This window comes from Caretta caretta, chromosome 4 (genome assembly GCF_965140235.1).
Source record: "Caretta caretta isolate rCarCar2 chromosome 4, rCarCar1.hap1, whole genome shotgun sequence".
Classification (NCBI taxonomy): Eukaryota; Metazoa; Chordata; order Testudines; family Cheloniidae; genus Caretta; species Caretta caretta.
The window spans coordinates 41720091-41739626 of NC_134209.1; the positions used below are offsets into that span (position 1 = coordinate 41720091).

Sequence of the window (19536 nt, forward strand, 5' to 3'; positions counted from 1 at the left end):
ACCTGCACACTGTTTGGATTTTTGTGAGAAGAAGAGGTTTAGACCCACAACAGCAAAGCATTGGGAGGCACCTACAGCTGCAGTGTGGAGGTGACACAGCCCCTCACTGGTCTGAAATGCACCGTGTCATAGATAGCTAATATTCAGTCTTCCAGTGAAGGAGGAAGGTTCAATATCTTACAACCTGATGGGCTAGAAACAGGAAGCTTGTTTCACCATTTTTTTACTTCAGTTTTATATCAGTGCCTTTTCCATTAGTTTCACTGGAATCACACCACCATAAAACTGAAGTAACAAAATGGTGAACCAGGCTTACAAGCTTTATCCCATTGGGACAAATCTAGCCGTCCCAAACTCCTGTTAAAATCTTTTTTACCACATTACACTATTTGTGTATTTTCTTTGTAGTGAGTTTTCGTGTAGGAAGCAGCAAGCCTAAGAAATAACTATGACCCTGACCACGTGTGCAGTTTGGTCAACTATGTTCTGATGAAGTGAGCTGTAGCTCACGAAAGCTCATGCTCAAATAAATTGGTTAGTCTCTAAGGTGCCACAAGTACTCCTTTTCTTTATGTTCTGCCTGCCTACATTCTACATGCAATTCAGCTGAAAACAGTGAACCTGATTGTCAGCTGGTGCAATGGGATGTAGTTCCATTCAAGTCAATGGAGTTATGCTGCTTTACACCAGCTGAGGATCTGGCCCAGTGTTGTTTACTTCCTGTCTTAAAGTGTAGTCTAGCAATGTTGTGCACTGCTGAACAGCAGCCATGCCCAGCTCATCACACCACTTGTCAGAAGCTGAATGTATGAGAAATAAATGCAGCCTCCACACTGGTCAATGCAATATCTAATGCACGCCTACCTGAACCTGGTTATAAGTTAGAAAGACAGGACGGTCTCTGTATGCTGATATTACATTGATGGCAGCTTCTTCACACCAATGCAACCACTACAGAAACATTAACATGCAGGTCTTCTTCACCCACTCTCTTGTGCCTCAATTCCAAAACTTGTTTTTATATGGTATTACACTTCAGTTTTATTTTAATTGGTTATCAAGGAGTAGGTCTGGATTGTAAAATATGTATGAAGTGAAGGGCACAGATAGTCTTCCAGTTTTTTTGAAAGTAAATCCTTTTTCTTTATTTACATTTGTAAAATTAATGATTTACTTACCATAAACAATGGGCCAAATCCACCTTTGTTATAACTTCATTGAAGGCAATAGTTACTCCAGGGATTAATGAGTTTCATGGGTATGCCAAAATTCCTGCCTCATTGTTCTTAGAAATAATGTCAATTAGTGTGTTTAAAGTAAGTCACCCTCACTTGAGTAATGACCCTAAGGGATGATCCAGAAAATGGGATGGGCAAAACCCCACTAGCAAGTGATAACAGCTACTGTATTGGAAGATGCTTTTCCTTTGCAAAAGATGTTATGAGGCAGGAAGCTGAGACACCTTAGCTATTCCACATCAAACAATAACCTTGTCTGAACTTGCACATAGGGGAATTGATGTCTGCTCCCAGTTGAGAGCTGCTGAAGTATGTATGGCCTGCTCTGATCTTGTACTCCATGCACATGAGAACCTTGTCTGAGGCTAATTGTGCTATGTGAAGATATCTTCATTGATTACAGGTCAAGATGAAGAAAAGGGAGCCCAGATAATCTGCTTTTCCTGGTTTGATCAGAGCCCGAGATAAGTTCCTTTCTTCAGAGCTTCAGTTAAGTAAGAGGAGTGAAGAACGATTAAAGAATACCAAATCTCTCACATACTGAGGAAAATATTGGAGGGAAAGGTAAGCTTACGGAATTGAGAAAACAAATATTTTTAAACATACTTCACATGAATTATTCTGAGGAAAGACAGACCCTGAAAGACTGAAGGGAAAAGAAAGAAAAGGTAGCTTAGAGGCACAGAAAGCAAAAGGAAAACAAAAGCCATTAAAATATAGTGAACAACTAGGAATTCCCATGGCCAACCGAGAACTAACTTTCTACCGTGAATGCATCTCACACAATCCATTCAGTCTGTATTTTCTAGCATTCTGGATCTGTAATTGTTCCCTGGTGCAGCAACACTGGTGGAATCTGTATTGTAGACAGGACTTCCTTCACCCTATCTACACTACAGTTTCCACTATTGCTACAACCAATGGCGCTGCACTGGTGGTGAATTACATATTGGATTTTTCCTCGCAGAGACAAAGTGCTGTGTGAGATTTGGCCTTTTCACGCGGATGCCACCAGAACCCAGTCATTTTAAAGCACTCCTCTTCTTCGGAAATGTATTTAGTGTCCATCTTATTTGAATCTTCTCCGATATAAAAACTACTTAGAGAACTTTATCGGTTCTCCTTTCCTGGTATAGTCATGGTAACTGGTCTGGTTCATCAAAGCTTTACATTTATTTTCCTACAGAAAGGATCACTCTTTTTATTTCTCTATTTGAGTGTCTTAGAAAAAACAGTACAGTATGAAGCCTTCTTTGTATTTTAGAACCATATTTAGGCTCTATTCAGTAAAGCACTTAAACGTTCTTAAATTCATCATTATCCATTATGGTTCAATCTGTGACTAAGCTGAGGCCTTACATAAGATATTTGACCATGCACTTTGAAATATCAAGAGCTATTTTTCACCATGGTCACGCTAAAATAAATATATCCAAAGCTGTAGCTCACAAAAGCTTATGCTCAAATAAATTTGTTAGTCTCTAAGGTGCCACAAGTACTCCTTTTCTTTTAACTTTTTACAGGAGTTCTGAAGAGCATTTCTGATCTGTTCCTGGAAAAAGCATCACACAGACAGACAGACCCTTTGTTCCCCCCCAGCTTTGAAAGTAACTTGTCTCCTCATTGGTCATTTTGGTCAGGTGCCAGTGAGGTTATCTCAGCTTCTTAACCCTTTACAGGTGAAAGGGTTTTGCCTCTGGCCAGGAGGAATTTTATTCTGTATACAGAAAGGTGGTTACCCTTCCCTTTATATTTATGACAGTGACCCAATAACTCTTTCCCACCTTTAATGTTATGAGTCTTATTGCAACGGTTTAATAAATTTCTAATTTGTGAATCCCTAATGTCTTATACGATGAAGGAACTAATATTCAAATCAGACATTTTTACAAGAAAATCTATTAAAGAAGCAGAGCTTCAAACTTCGTCCAATTTACCATGTATCCGGAGATTTAACCAAAACTATTATTACATGAAAGAATGGAGGAAATTGAAAACAGGATCTTGTAGAATGTTTACAAAACACCAGCTATGTACATGCAACATTTAGATTGTCAAGTGACAGTAGGAATCTCTTTGGTTATTTCTTTTTGTCTAATTAATTGTGTCAGGAGTTTGAAAACAGTTAGGTACTAAAAAGGATAAAAAAGAGTCTTACCTAATTCCTCTGCACATCTTAAACACTTCCAAGCTGTGTTGTAGTGATCTTCCATGATTAAAAGGACAGTAATTCTAACTCTAGAGGTGCAATACAGAATCTCATTCTTAATTCCTGAAAAATAGTGAGAAAAATCAATAGTTCAGTACAGTGTGCATACTACTTAATTTCCAGAGGGCTGTAGAGATGAAGATATTGCAGAGGTTAGATGATATTCAATGGGATATATTTTTTAAAAATACCTGCTATTGGGTGCAATCTGGGCCAATTCTAAGGCAAAACGTTCCTCTTCAGAAATGTTTTTATGAGCTCCAGGATTTCCATCACTGGTAGAGAGGGCTTGATTGTATCCTGAGAGAGAGCTACTCATCACAGGTTGTATTCTTCGTTTTTAAACACATCTGTATTACTTGAAAGTAATAAAATACCATAAATACCTGAAGCCACTTTTTTTGGGGGAGGGAGGGCAATCTTGCCCATATTACCTGCACATAAAAAATACTTTGGATGCTGTGACACAGCACTGTACCTATTTTATGATTTGTTGGTTTAAAGTAAGAATAGGCTGAGCAGTCTCATAATTTGTGATGACTGGCTATAACAAAACACGCTATGGGGGATTTTGTGGTAAGTAAGTACAAGTAACTTCTGTATTCACCAGCTGTGGGGAGCTGGGAGAGATAAAGAGTACACATTGCCCAAGATTTTCAAAAGTGACCAGTAATTTTTGGTGCTTCAATTTTTGGGTGCCCAGTTTGACATACTTTAAGATGGCCTGATTTACTGAAAGTACGGAACAGCCAACTTCTGAAAATCAGACCCCTTTTAGGTTTTCAAGTGGGCATCCATAAACTGAGGAATCCAAAACCTGCCTGCACAATTCCAGTTGCAGGATTGTGGCACAAGTCATCCTTAAAAGAATCTAATAACACTTTGGTCTTATTGTATAACTGCAGGGATAGCGTAATCCACTAAAACCTATTTTGTACTGTTGGATTAAAAATACTCTAGTATTTATTTTCATCCAGAAGAACCGATCACTAAGCCAGATAAAGATCAGCCCTAGTGGCCCCCTGATGGGAGAAACAGTCTTCCTTTCACGAATCCATTCTGTGACCACTTCCCTGGATTGCTCATGTTATTTCAGGAAGAGAGAGAGAGGACAAACTTTCCTTGCATAGAAATGTGACCTGTTTGGCGTGTAACAGCCCAGCACATGGTCTTTATCTGAGGCAAAAGGAAACACTGGCATACCATTAGGAATAACGCTATCTTTCAAGTTTCAGAGTAGCAGCCGTGTTAGTCTGTATCTGCAAAAAGGAGTACTTGTGGCACCTTAGAGACTAACAAATTTACTTGAGCATAAGCTTTTGTGAGCTACAGCTTACTCCATTGGATGCATGTATCTTTCAACAATACTTCGGCTTTCCTTAGAGCAGTGGTGTCCAACAGAAATTCGATGCTAGCCACACTGCTAGCCACACTTGTGGTTTTGAATTTTTCTTATTAGCCACGTAATAAAAAAGCCACATGCATTAGCCACAATTCAATAGCCTATTAGCCACATGTGGCTAGTGGCGAACCTATTGGACACTGCTGCCTTAGAGCATTAAGTAAGTGCTTTTAGCTTGCCCAGCGTATGTTTGACTGTTTGTTGATTAAATATTGTGTTTGGTTGTTATCCTGGGGTATTAGTACTTTGCTAATTTGTGTGCCCATGGCATGCTCTTGACAGTCAGGGTGGGGGGAATTTTTCTGTGCACAAATATGAAAACAAAAAGTCTTTCAGTGACATCAATCAGTTATATAAAAATGGAAGTATAAGATGGTGGCAATTTTATTGCCACCACTTGTTGAGAGTGCATTGAGTAATTTCTGTATTTTGATATTTTTTGTTGTTGTATTAAATATGCCTTGCTGTTACAATGAGAGGCCACATAAGTACTTCTGGTGTCACTCATAGTGCCAAGAAGGGACTCAGCATTTTAAACACGCTCTGCTTAAACAGGAGGATAGAAAGAGTAAGGTTTCACCCTACTTTAATCATCATCTCTGCTTAGGTTCCAAGAACATGGCTGCTACTGTTATTTATTATATGCATTATATGGGGATTTCAGAGAGCTCCATACTGAAATCATGGCTCTATTATGCTAGGCACTGAACAGACATAGGGTAATTGCATTCCATGGCCTGAGAGCTTATAATCTACATAGACAAAACAAGCACAAGCTGTGGGAAAGGGATAGTACGTGCAAGCAGAGTGATGGTGTGAAAGCATCATGGAAGTTCCACAATTTTGCATATTGTGTACATATACACACAATTTATGTTGTGAGATTATATTTACGTCATATTTTATATTGTTATTAACATAAAATGCATGCTAGGGAAAGAGTGGGAGAGAAAGGAAATTAACCAAAAGGAAGACAAAGGTAGGGTTTTGGGGGGTTAGGAGAGCAAGAAAGGGGAGACAATAGTGGGAAGGATGATGGCAGATATGTGAGGTGAGGCTGATGTGAGGAAACTCTGAAGGAGGGGAGTGGTTGGAGCAAACAACCAGTCAGCAGAGGAGTAAGAATGGTTCTTTGAGATTTCTGCTTTCCTGACCAATGTAGAACTTTCTTCACTCTAAGTACAGTAGATGACAATTTCTTAGGGAAATCATCAGTTTAACCCTTTATCAGAGTCACTTGCTAACTGAAGCTTTTGCTGTAAAGAATTCTCCAATAATATAACCCACAAACTCTAGATCATCGGTTTTTGCTTCCATCCTGTTTTCTACATTAGTAAATGGGGTTGACATATGGCAGTTTTTGAAAGAAATATCCACAGTCAGACGGCTGCAACTGAAAACTCCTTAGAGGACGTTACAGGGCAGGAGGGACTGTATGCAGCTGAGTCAGAAACTCTGCTAGCTACTACTACCTCTCTCAATAAGCCATAGTGAGACTCAAGGAAATAGCTATTTGTCCTGCTCTTGACCTTTAGCTGAGGTTTTATTCTTCCCTCTTCCAGTTGACATGTTAATTTACAAGCTAACAAAACACACACACCCCTGTTCCCCCACAAAAAAACAACAACAAAAAAGAGAGAGAGAGGGAAATGTCAGATATAATAATCTTGTCACCTCAGCACTGGAGACTGTAATGTGCTCTAAACGAGGTACACCCTCAAAGTCTATTCACAAACTTCAGCTATTGGTCTACTTGCATAGTATCATTTCCAGCAGGGTCCTGGTTATACCTTGGCTCTGAGATCTGCACTGGTCGCCAATTCACTTCTAGATGCAATTTAAGGTGCTGGTTTTAATTTATAAAACCCTAAATGTTTTGTATCTGGCCTAACAGAGATGCCACAAGTCTCCTTGTGTGATATGTCAGAGGCTGAGGTCAGAGCCCATGCAATTTAAAGGGAACAGTGTGTAGAGGCAGAAACATAGATCAGCCTCCCACAATATTTCCACTGCGGGGGTAGTAGCCCCTACTGCCCTCTTCTCTCCCCCACCCCTGGGTTAACAAAACAAATAGGAAAACCCTATGGTTTATGCTTCAAAACAGTATGCAAACATCCTGGCAATAATTACCGGAGAATAACAACTATAGTCCCTCACCACTTTTACTCTTTAACTGAATGCTCCTGCAAGGAAATCAGTGACTGAGTTCCAGTTCTGCTTTGCATAGAATTTCACAATAACTTATGTGATGTTACCAATCTGCTACATTCTGGATTGATGGTGGCTACTTGATGTGTACAAGGCATCTCCTTTGATCTCCCTTTTGCAAAAGGCTTCTTGTCAGGGTTCCTGGAAAATCTCTAGCTCCAGTGACCATATTCAGTAAAGCATATGCCTCCAAAATAAAAAAACAGAACTTACAGATGTGCAACATCCACCATCATTTACAGTGTGTTGCATCTGAATTTGCCTGTCTACTTGCCACAGAAGTAACTGTGAAACCACCAATTCAACAATAACACTTCGCGGCAGAATTGAGTGTGGCGAGCAGATGTCCTGTGAGCAAGAAAACCTTTTTCTAAACAGAAATAACTTTAGTTAAATGATGACATTAAATAATGTGAATTGTGACGCAGGATCTGGTTAAAAAGTTCCTCCTCTTCTTAGGGCAAAGATGTCCCAAAGGTCTTGTTCTAGGATGGCAGAGTTCAGGTGATGTCTAGCCAAATAATTTCACTATGGCATTTGCAACTGTAGTTGCAGTTTTTTCTTTTGATTTATTTACTTATTTATTCTGAAAACCAGCAGCTCTTGGAAGTCATGAGGAATGAAACTGTATCTTTTGAGTTTGTCCATTTTATCCTTTTTTCCCCTAGGAAATTAAATGCACGTATCTACATTAATTTAATATTAAAAAACTGTGAAGGGAAGATATGCAAAAGTTAAAGTTGAATGTGCTCACCTAACTCAACCCTTTCGTGTTCATTCATTGTTATAGAGTCTTAATTATATGACCATGTTACATTCTCAAATAATTCAACATAATGCAGTTGTCCTACAGCCTTAGACAGACATATATTCCACTTATAATTTTATGTATTATTTTGTGTATACCAAAAAGAGTTCAGGACAGTTATCTATGTGAAAAGTATACAGTAAACTATACTTACACCACATACTACATCTTAAATTGATTTGTCTTTTCCTGACTGTTGAGTGCCTAACTGAAAAAACTCGATATTAAATTAATGTAGTTCTTTATATGAGACACCTGCACCATTCATATCTGTGGAAAAATTAAAAGAGCAACAATATTGAACATCTGAAATATTGTTTTGAAAATTCTTAGATTATTCTTATTTAGCTAGCCACTGATTTTTTTCCTTATATTTCTTTTTATTGATCTTTTATAAATCAATATATAAACTGCCATTGGGATAAAAACACCACCAAAACAATAGCAGTAAAATCATTGGTGATTTCCTGGTCTTTTCTAACATTCTGTACTTCAGGGTTGTCATTTTCCCCTCAGCATGCTTTTCAAGTGGCTGGCCCTTTAAATTTAGCACAGCCAAGCAGTTACAATCTTTAAGTGGCCATTTTGCAACTGACAGGTTTGTCACTTTCAGCTACTAGGTAGCTGTTGTGTTTTCTATTTATTAATTATTATTATTTTAGTAAGAGGATGGCACATTCTTAGTCACTATAAAAATACATAAGTAAAACAATGGACCAGATACACCAGAAAAAAGGAAGTCAGTAGAACTCTGCTGATTTTCACCAGCTGAGAATCTAGCCCATTTTTTCACCTATAACTGTGAGAATATCTTCAAGCTTACACTGTAATAAAGGCTAAAAATGTGGGAAATTTAGAACATTTGCCTCTACACATAATGCAAAAGAATACTTTTTCTCACCTGTAGCATACGGTGATCTTAGAGAAAGTGTATCATTGACATCTCTTGTATTTCAAAGTTATCATAGGAATCTTTGGGGTTTTTTTTTGTTGTTTTTTTTGTTTTTGCTTAACAAAAACAAAAACAAAAAAACCAAGCAGCTTTCCTTTCCAAATGATCAATTGTTCTTTTTCTGATCTAAATGCTTCAGACCAAGTGATTAAAGTACCTTTGGGGAAAAAATGATAATTTAATTGTTATGGCCTGGCCTTAGATTGCATACAGAAATCATATTTATTGTATGGATTCCTAGATTTGACTCTTCAAAGCTTTTAAAATACTTGCCAAATCACCTTGGAAAAAAAACAACAAGAAAGAACTCTCTGACTCTCTAACTACAGCAGGAACGACTGACAGCTATGGGTCAAGAAGCTGAAGAACATCCGGGATCAATTATTGATGTCTGAATTTTATTTTAATCATCTTTGCATGTGAACATGGACTAATTTCTTTGTCCTCCATACAGATGTTTTAGTTGGCTGCCAAACTAGACTGTTTTGTTTGATTTAAAATAAAGGTCACAACAAGTTGTTACAAAAGGGTTGTGAGACGTTTGTGCAAATAATAGATCCAAAATCCTATTCCTTTATAGAATCCTGTTCCTATTATATTTTGTCCTATTCCTATTTCCTGGGAAAGGTGGATAATTTGCATCTGGAAAAAATGTTGGTGTATAAAGAATTTACAGATGTTTGAAAATGTGTGTTGTGAAAAATCTATCTGCTTCTTATTTCTCATAATGGAATTCAGACAATTTAAATGTATACACTTAGGCCTCTGCTGACTGGTGTGTGGGCTTTGGAAAGGAAAAAGTAGAATCTATGAGACACACACAAAGATATATAAGTCTCAGCTCCCAGATCCTAAAATCATGTACAAGATGTTCCCCAAGTACTTAAATCACCAGTTTTAAGGAAGATTCAGCTAAGCTCTATATTGGGAAACTCTGAGGTATATTTTCCCTCTGCGGCCACATAAATTGATAATTTCTAAGAACATGGATTGGATATGTGCCCAGTAGGAAGTAAAATGTAAAGTTTTATATACATTGCTCATTAATGACAAAATTATTTTCTGTGGTCGGCACCCTCGATCTCTATTGCCTATTTCACACTCTGAAGAGAATGTCCACAGCCATAAAGGGATGTTCTGTGCACAACACTAGGGCAGAAGAACTCTGCAGTGTGAATTGGAAAGGAAAAGTTGCCCTTTATCGGGAAACTGAAATCATTTCAAACATCAAATGAAAATTATTTCAGACATCAAACCAGCGTGCTAACACTTATTCACATAGTCATGCAGAAAATGAAGCAAGCAAAAATAATTAAGGCTACTAGTCCTAATAAGCTTAGTGAGTAATCATGAAATGTATTTTAAAAGCAAAAATACCATTAAATAACAGTATGGGTTTGTTGCAAAGGATCATATACCTAGATATTTGTGAAATGGGAACTTACAGTTAAGCTTCCCAATGCATATTTAGGCACCTAAACAATAAGTGGCCTGGTTTGAAATCTAATGAAAGCTTCATCCTTGGTCTACTTTAAAGTCTCTGATGCTAAGAAAAGAATTTGTGGTATTGCACAATTTTGCTAGCAGCTTGTTCATTTAAAAAAAATAAACCAAAGTTTCCATTAGGATAGGGGACAGAATATTAGGAATGCACTGCTGGACTCAGTTCTCAGCAGGATGCCAAAACTGTCTTGTTCATCATATTGCTCTGTATAATTATTTCATCAAAAAATTGTATATACAGTATATCAGCATGTGACATACCAGGGTACAGTCCAGACTAATGAATAACTGTGCCACCCTTGCCCTGCAACTTTGGGTGCCTTACAATGCTTTGCTGAAGTAGCTCTGAAGTGGGTTGCTCAGAAACAGCCTTCCAGCATGCAAGCCACACCCTGAGTGTCTGTGTATAACTGCATCCTGCCAGCCACATTTGGGTTACACTCTGACTCTCACTAGCCTTGGTTATACAGCAGGGTGACCCCAAAACATCTCCAGTCTTAGATTCCCCCCCGCAAAAATATATGTCTGTATTGCCCAGTACGCTCCTGGACAGTACAAACTATATAAAGTCCATTATTTCTTTAATAGAAATAGAATAGAAATTATTTAATAGAAATAATATGCACACACTTGTTACCCCAAATGGCGTTTCCCAGACACTTCAATTTAAACACATTGGATTAGATAAAACAAGTTTACCAAGTACAAAGAGACATATTTTAAGTGAGTACAAGTAATAAGGCATAAAAGTCAGAAATGGGTTACAAGAAAAATAAAGATAAAATGCAACTGGTGACTAACTAAAACTATATTAAATTCAAAACAAAGTTCTCACCATACGCTCTCAGCAGTCTTGCTGACCAAACTTTTTAGGTTAGGCCCCCTTCTCCCAGAGTCCAACAAAGGCTTCCTTTGTTGCTTCAGGTGCAGTTAATGGGATAGGCACAGAGAGACAGAGGGTGCCTTTGAGTGTCTGTCCCTCCCTTTTATAGTTTCAGTCCCCTCTCTTGAAAAAATGTCTATGTGGAGGGATGTCCCTGCTACTTTTTCCTCACCTGTTTGAGCTTCCTGTGTTTCCCTTTCTGTTTGATAATTCTGCTTACTGCTTAAATGCAAATTGAGCAGAGCACACATTTCTTTGCTTTTAGACAGACCTGCTTGCCAACCTCAGTTTGGAACATACAGTGGAATCTTATAACGTCACATACAAAGTTGCCATCCATTTTGTCAGAATGATACTGATCAGCAAATTATGAGTTTTCAAATGATACTTTACAAGGCATAGTTTGTACAAAGTTTATTACACTTGTATGTAAGGTGGGAATACTGGGGTATATTCTGTCACAAAGTGCTTTGGATGTTGCTCTCTAGTTACTGGCAAACTTGTAAGAGCCATTTTGTTGGCTTACCCATACAGATTTTAGGTAGAATATTTTGTTTCCATGTCTTTGTCTTCTATTGAGCAGTCTAGTCCCCTATTGAATTACAGCATAAAATATAAATGTCATGTATTGCTGAAAAATGAAACAATTGAATCAAATTTAATATGAAAAATAATCCCAACAACATGTATTTTGCAACTGGTACATAAGTTTTATTCTAGCAGTTCTGAGGGGGACAAAAATCCATAGAAATGGAAAAGGTTCTTTGTTGATTTGGTTTACAAGATGAACAAGCCAGAAAAGTTCAAACAGCAGCTGCTAAGCAATTCTACTTGCTTTGCACGTGTATTTCCGCAAAATCACAAATTATTTCTTTTGGCGGGATTTATACTGTCACTGAGTGTCTTTACTGAAGCCGCATTACTCACTATCTTGCATTTCTTTGGCAGACTTGCAGTACCCAGGCTGTCGAACTGACATCAGATCAAAACAATGTAAGTGCCTCCTAAAAAATTGTTTCACCAACGGATAAAATCTCTTGTTCTGCAAAAATCATCAAGTAATCCATTTATTTTTCCATATTTGGAGAGCACTGGACTGGTCATGTTGAAGTCAGTGCCCAAACTACCATTGACTTCAGAAGAAGCAGAGATGGGCCCTAGATTTGCAGTAAGTTTTATTAGGAATCATAGATCATTTTTCAGAGTGTGGCGGGAGGAGCCCAAAAACATCTCCATATTTATGGACTCAATTTCTTTATTGTTCCTGACTGTTAAATAAGTCTAAGCAGAACGCATTCCACTGAGCTTGAAGCTTTTCAGTCTGGTGTGCCCAAAGGATCAAGACTGAAATCCTGTCGCCAATGAAGTCAATTGTAAAACTTTCATTGACTTCAATGGGGGCCAGGTTTTCATGCCAGGGTATCAGGTTCAGTTATTGTTAAGATCTGTTGCAGACAATTTCTGGGTGCTGTGTGTATCCTTATGCAGCTAATGCTGTTGAATGCCTAACTCGCTCTCTAGGGGAATTTGGGGGATGGATGAAACATAACTGGCTAAAGCTCAATCTGAAGAAGACAGAGGTGATGCTGGAAATTGTAGGAAGCAACCACAAGATACAATGAAGTGTGAGCTCTCCCTTTGACTGAAACTGTGACAGTCATTTGTAGCGTAAGTGTGCAAGCTGTTGGTGATTAGTTGTTGGCTGATTACATTGCAGCAGAGCATAGGAATATTTTTTCCAATCTGTAACTGGCCTGGAGATTTTGTCTCTCTCTCAGATGTGGCTTTTGCTGCCCCAATCTTCTTATCTCAGGATAGGAATCGACAGTGTTCTTTACATGGGGCTACACCCTAAACCACTCTGAAAACTTAAGCTGGCAGCAGCTTGCTTGTTAAGCAAAATGTGTTACCAGTGCTCTGTGGTCCACATTGGCTGCCCACTGATTTCTGGGTGGGGTCTGAGCTGTTGATTTTGACTTCTAAATCTCTAAATGGCTTGGAACCTGCCAACTTGAAAGACCACCTCTCTCCATGTCATATGGCCTCAGTTCTCATCAGCAGAGGCCCCGGAACATAGATCACCCCATTTTAAAAGGGAAGGGACGTCTGGCAGAGTGTTTGTTGTAAGGTTCCCTTTCTTTTATAATGCTCTGCCACCACCCCAGCCCCCCAAGAAATAGCTTGAATTTGCTGACTTTCTGGGCATTCTGCAAGGTCTGTCTATTTGAGCAGGTATTAGCAGAAGGCTGAGGCAATGGAGGGTGGGAAAGCATAATGGGAATGCACATGACTGGTGATCAAATGTTGTTTGGAGGGTGAGAGGAAGAAACTCTGCAGTTCTGGTTGATATTATTACTTTGTATCTCCTGTGTACTTCTGAGTATAAATGTACATAAAGATATAAAGACATGGATGGGTGCCCGCTGGTAGAGTTTGCCTCAGACTGAAATCCTAATAAATAGTAAAACTGTGGGAAACTGTGCTGGCTAGACATGGAATATTTGAAATGGATTCAGCCACCATACATGCAGTGACCAAAAGAACCTCAGATGTCTGTAAATTGCTGAAGGTCTGTATGACCTTTCTGAAAAGCTACTGTAACACCTCTTTTATTTCTTTAAGATTGTGATATTCTACCAGACCATACTGATGCCATTGAAAGTCATGTCTAACAACTAACATTTATAGTAGGAAAGTGACAACTCCACTCATTTGGATTCAAAGGACACTAGGCTCTAGATGTTGTTTCTGGCTGAATAGTCAGTAGATATGTGGTTCAACAGTGATGACATAATTTTACTTTGCCAAATACTACTAGCTCATGATTATGAAGCATATGAAACAAATAGGTACACTAAAGCATAGGATGCATCTTAACTGTTAAGGATCTTCCCTGGTGCCTTGGAGGCTGGCACAAGGCATCTTGTTTTTCCATTACAGACTCCATAAAACTGATGGAATCCTATTAGTTTCCTTATTTTCCTGTAATAAAAATGCAGATTTTAAGCCTTTCTTCACGCCAAATAGGGTCCTATGTAGAGAGCCATTACAAGGCCTATGCATTAATACAGTTCTATTTTGAGGGGCCAAGTACAACTTATGTGCTACAGAACCTTTGCACTGACCATCTGCAGAGGGGTACATCTCACTTTATGGGGGTATCACTAACGACTGCTATTTCCCCAGGAACAGTGGCCTACATAGCGAGTGTAAGGATCTATAGTTTTTCAGCTGCTGATTGAACCAGCGGAATCTGACCACAAGAGAGAGCATGAGAAGCTGAATGCACCAAACCATGTCTGAATCAAAACTGGGTAGATTTTTGAAGTTCTGCTGAGCAGGCCTTGCACTTTAGGGTGCATCTGAAGAACTCCTTTCCTCCTCAAGATTGGAAAGGGGGTGGGGCAAAAGGTATACATGAAGATGGTAGAAATAATTCATTGAAGAAAAGCTTGGGGGCTCAAGAACCACTTGTGTGTGCTGGGACCTCTTCCAAACTACCCAGAAAGGTGGGAATAAGATGCCAAGGGAACCACTGTAACGGAAAAGACATGTTCACAACAGATTGTCAGGACTTTTGGGGGAAGAGTTCAAAGGAAAAAAAATCTCCTGGAGACTGCAGGGTCACTCCTGAGCTGGCACAGAGTAACGATTGCAAAGAAGGGGCATAAGTTAAAGCACATATTGCACTGAATCCTGAAATCTCTTTTTTTAAGGACTATGTTATCAAACTGTGCTACAGACAGTATGATAGTATGACAGTATGCACAGCCTGACCAGCATTGTTCTCAGAAAAAAAAACACCTGTCCATAATGCTCAGGGAAATCATGTTAGCAACTATGGTTTCCATTGATTAAACAAGGTGGTTTCCAGCACAACTTCAGCCAGAACATGGATGGTCCAGAGTTTATAGCAGCTGATAGTTTACAATTTGAAAAGAGAGCAGCAGCAAGAGAGGAAGGATAATTCAGTGGTTAGGGCTCTAGCCTGGGACTCAGGAGACTTGGGTTTAATTCAGTGCTCCACCATAGATTTCCTGCATGACTTTGGACAAGTTAATTAGTTATTCTGTGCATACAGAATAAATAAAGACCGTGAGACACTCAGATATTCTGAAAAAAGAAAAGGAGTACTTGTGGCACCTTAGAGACTAACCAATTTATTTGAACATGAGCTTTCGTGAGCTACAGCTTCATCGGATGAAGTGAGCTGTAGCTCACGAAAGCTCATGCTCAAATAAATTGGTTAGTCTCTAAGGTGCCACAAGTACTCCTTTTCTTTTTGCGAATACAGACTAACACGGCTGTTACTCTGAAATCAGATATTCTGGTAATGAGAATGATAAAGGACAGAAGAGTCCTGCAGTATCAGTAGGTTGCTCTCTCCTTTCTGAAACAAAATATCACTTTTCAACACTTAATAAAACTTTCTCTTTATCAAGTCTTCATATTGCTTGAGTTATACCAATACCTTGGCTCACTAAAGGAGAACCTAATATGATAGTGTGGTTCAGAATACATCACAAAATCCCAGAAACGGAATTCATGACCACTAAATTATGACCCTCTCAATAAATACTTAGAGAAATGTGGGAACTGATTAGGCCATTATTTAATGAGCAAATCAAAGATGATGAGTTCTATAAGCAATATTGAGCATCATGTCAGCAATAATTAGATTCAGATGATATTGTCTTCTTTAATGTCTCTTGACTATTCTCAGATGAGCTGGAACACATGATGAAAGTATAATTATACTCTTTGATATTTTGGTGGATTTCTCAACGCTTCCTGGAAGTTGTCCAACAGGTTGTTTGCCCAAGTGATTTATGGACTACTCATTTGCCTATACAAAGTAAAAAGGAGAAAAGAGGAAAGGATTGAGTTAATTATTCAAGGGATAAGATGATCTCCTACAAATAATAAACTGTATGTTTGTCATTTGAAATTGTTCCTGCTAGCTATGGGAAAAGATTATCTGACTGAAATAACAAATGTTTATTGTCCACATATAATAAAAATAATAATATGGAGATAAGAAAGGACCTTGAAAGGTCATTGAGTCCAGTCCCCTGCCTTCCCAGTGGGACCAAGTACCATCCCTTATTTTTGCCCCAGATCCCTAAACGACCCCCCTCAAGGATTGAACTCACAACCCTGGGTTTAGCAAGCCAATGCTCAAACCACTGAACTATCCACCCCCATGTATTGTAACAGTGTTATTTGCACATTTTCTGTGTTCTAAAAAGAGACAAGAAAGAATACATTAGTTTAAAAATGCTTAAAATACTTAAACCCACTGAAATGAAAATATTTAATAAGACCACAATCTGAGGACTTGATTTTGATCACACTTATAGTCGTGTCATTCTGTTGACTTTACGGTTGTTATTCTGAAATTATAGTGTGTACATAAGATAGAATCAGGCCCCAAGTCTCTTTGCAATACTGACATGGAAAATTTCAGCCTGAATGGTTAAAGTTATAAGTAATTGAAAACTGGGTCTTACAATGGAAAGTGTTAGGTAACCCTATCTATCTGGATCACTACCATCTCCAACTTTAATAAAAACACAAACATGGTATAAATTAGGACAGGTTAACTGGGGTCATGGGTGAGCTGTGGAGAGAAGACAGGGGCTGTAGGGACAGGGAAAGAAAGGAACATGCATCCCCTAGAGTAATATCAAGATGCTGGAAGTAGTGCCGGAGAGAGTCTCCAGTCAGAAGGCAGCCGAGAGGCGAGACCTAGAAGGAAGTCCATAGCCTGAAGTAGCATAAACATGGCTGGGAGAGACACCAGAGAAAACCCCAAATTGGTAACAGCATGAACTGGCTGGGGAGTGGGGATAGGACCAAGCCTTTGGTTGGGCACAATATAAAGTAGCCAGACAGAGAGCTGGAGAAAACCCCAAGGCAAGAATAAAAAGTAAGACAACTGGGAAATAAAGCAAAAAGAAAAGGAGTACTTGTGGCACCTTAGAGACTAACCAATTTATTTGAGCATGAGCTTTCGTGAGCTACAGCTCACTTCATCAGATGCATACCGTGGAAACTGTAGCAGACTTTATATATACACAGAGAATATGAAACAATACCTCCTCCCACCCCACTGTCCTGCTGGTAATAGCTTATCTAAAGTGATCATCAGGTGGGCCATTTCCAGCACAAATCCAGGTTTTCTCACCCTCCACCCCCCCACACAAATTCACTCTCCTGCTGGTGCTAGCCCATCCAAAGTGACAACTCTTTACATAATCAAGTCGAGCTATTTCCTGCACAAATCCAGGTTTTCTCACATCCCCCCGACCCCCATACACACACAAACTCACTCTCCTGCTGGTAATAGGACAATAGGACCATGTACATTGGTCAAACTGGACAGTCTCTACGTAAAAGAATAAATGGACACAAATCAGATGTCAAGAATTATAACATTCATAAACCAGTCGGAGAACACTTCAATCTCTCTGGTCACGCAATCACAGACATGAAGGTCGCTATCTTAAAACAAAAAAACTTCAAATCCAGACTCCAGCGAGAAACTGCTGAATTGGAATTCATTTGCAAATTGGATACTATTAATTTAGGCTTAAATAGAGACTGGGAGTGGCTAAGTCATTATGCAAGGTAGCCTGTTTCCTCTTGTTTTTTTCTACCCCCCCCCCCCAGATGTTCTGGTTTAACTTGGATTTAAACTTGGAGAGTGGTCAGTTTAGATGAGCTATTACCAGCAGGAGAGTGAGTTTGTGTGTGTATGGGGGTGGGGGGGATGTGAGAAAACCTGGATCTATGCAGGAAATAGCCCGACTTGATTATGTAAAGAGTTGTCACTTTGGATGGGCTAGCACCAGCAGGAGAGTGAATTTGTGTGGGGGGGTGGAGGGTGAGAAAACCTGGATTTGTGCTGGAAATGGCCCACCTGATGATCACTTTAGATAAGCTATTACCAGCAGGACAGTGGGGTGGGAGGAGGTATTGTTTCATATTCTCTGTGTATATATAAAGTCTGCTACAGTTTCCACGGTATGCATCTGATGAAGTGAGCTGTAGCTCACGAAAGCTCATGCTCAAATAAATTGGTTAGTCTCTAAGGTGCCACAAGTACTCCTTTTCTTTTTGCGAATACAGACTAACACGGCTGTTACTCTGAAACCTGGGATATAAAGGACAGTGATCTCACCCTAGTCCTATACAAGTCAAAACATCAAGTGACGCCTTCCCAGAGCTGCTTCCTCATGTCTCAGTGAGCAATTGGGGAAAGGCTTTCTCAGCACACAGCAGATCTAAAGTTTTGACAGGTCCTGGGTACACATAGGCTTTGGGTCCATGAGGCTTCATGGAGAAAGAGAAGAGAAGGGTAAGCATACTCAGAACTCTGACTCTCCAGCTCCATGCAGCAGCCTCTCTCACCTGGGTTCCCATGTCATTGAAGCTGCAGCCTGACAGAAGCAGCACATCTACAGGGTCAGTGAACGTTGCTTGATGGAACTCCGTTTGGCTAGAGTAATAAAGATTTGATAGCTATGTTTTAAACCATTCAGGAAAGTATTGCAGACAAATATGAAAGGCACATCCCTCCAGTCTCATTACCCTCCACCCCTTTGATGCACAGAGACTGGAGTATGACAAGGAATAGCAGAATTAAGTAAAACACGCAAACCATCTAGCAGAGTCCTCCCATTGGCCTTGCTCTACTGTGGCTGAAATCATGTGCTCAGGAGCTGATGGGTTCTGCACAGCTGGGGAAATTTCACCTCTGCTGTCAGGGACAGAATTTTTTGACATTTTTTGGCTGCCTTACACACCAAGATGACCACCATTGAAATACTGCAGGCAGACAAAGGAACATACTTCTACAAATATTTCCAGTTGATTGTTTTCTTTTGTTTGTGCCATGTAAATCAGGTTAAATCACAAACTAGTACAAGTGTTTCTGAAAAAAAAAGTCAGAGGACAATTGCTTTGGGCCAGCCTGGCGGAGCACTGGTACTACTGGTGGATACTGGGATAGGCAGGTCCAGGCCTGCCAAAAGCTAGAGGCCCACCCACCAGAGCTGAGGGGGGGAGCCGTTGGATCCAGGTTGCAACTGAATAGCATGGACCACAAATGAAAAAACAGGGACAGGAGTGAAGGTTAAATGTTTAAAATTCTGGTTGAACTCCCAACAGCACCTACTGCTCCTCACAGGTGTCTAAGGAGTCAATGGACACGGCCAGAGGAACTCTGCCTGGAGGCATGATTGGATAAGGGGCTGGAAATAGGCCCCATAGTCACAGAGCATCTCCCGCATCCAGCTTTCTCCTCCTGATATGATGGGTGGCCATCTTGA

General features: G+C 39.5%; 1 long non-coding RNA gene across 1 annotated transcript in view; it reads left to right on the forward strand.

Annotated features, from left to right (window-relative positions):
• The window catches only part of LOC142071745 (uncharacterized), a 63208-nt gene that overhangs the window by 24127 nt on the left and 19545 nt on the right, over positions 1–19536 (forward strand). The window contains exons 2-3 of the long non-coding RNA XR_012667934.1: positions 1642–1802; positions 12152–12196. This is a non-coding gene — a long non-coding RNA (uncharacterized LOC142071745). The remainder of the gene's footprint in view (positions 1–1641; positions 1803–12151; positions 12197–19536) is intronic.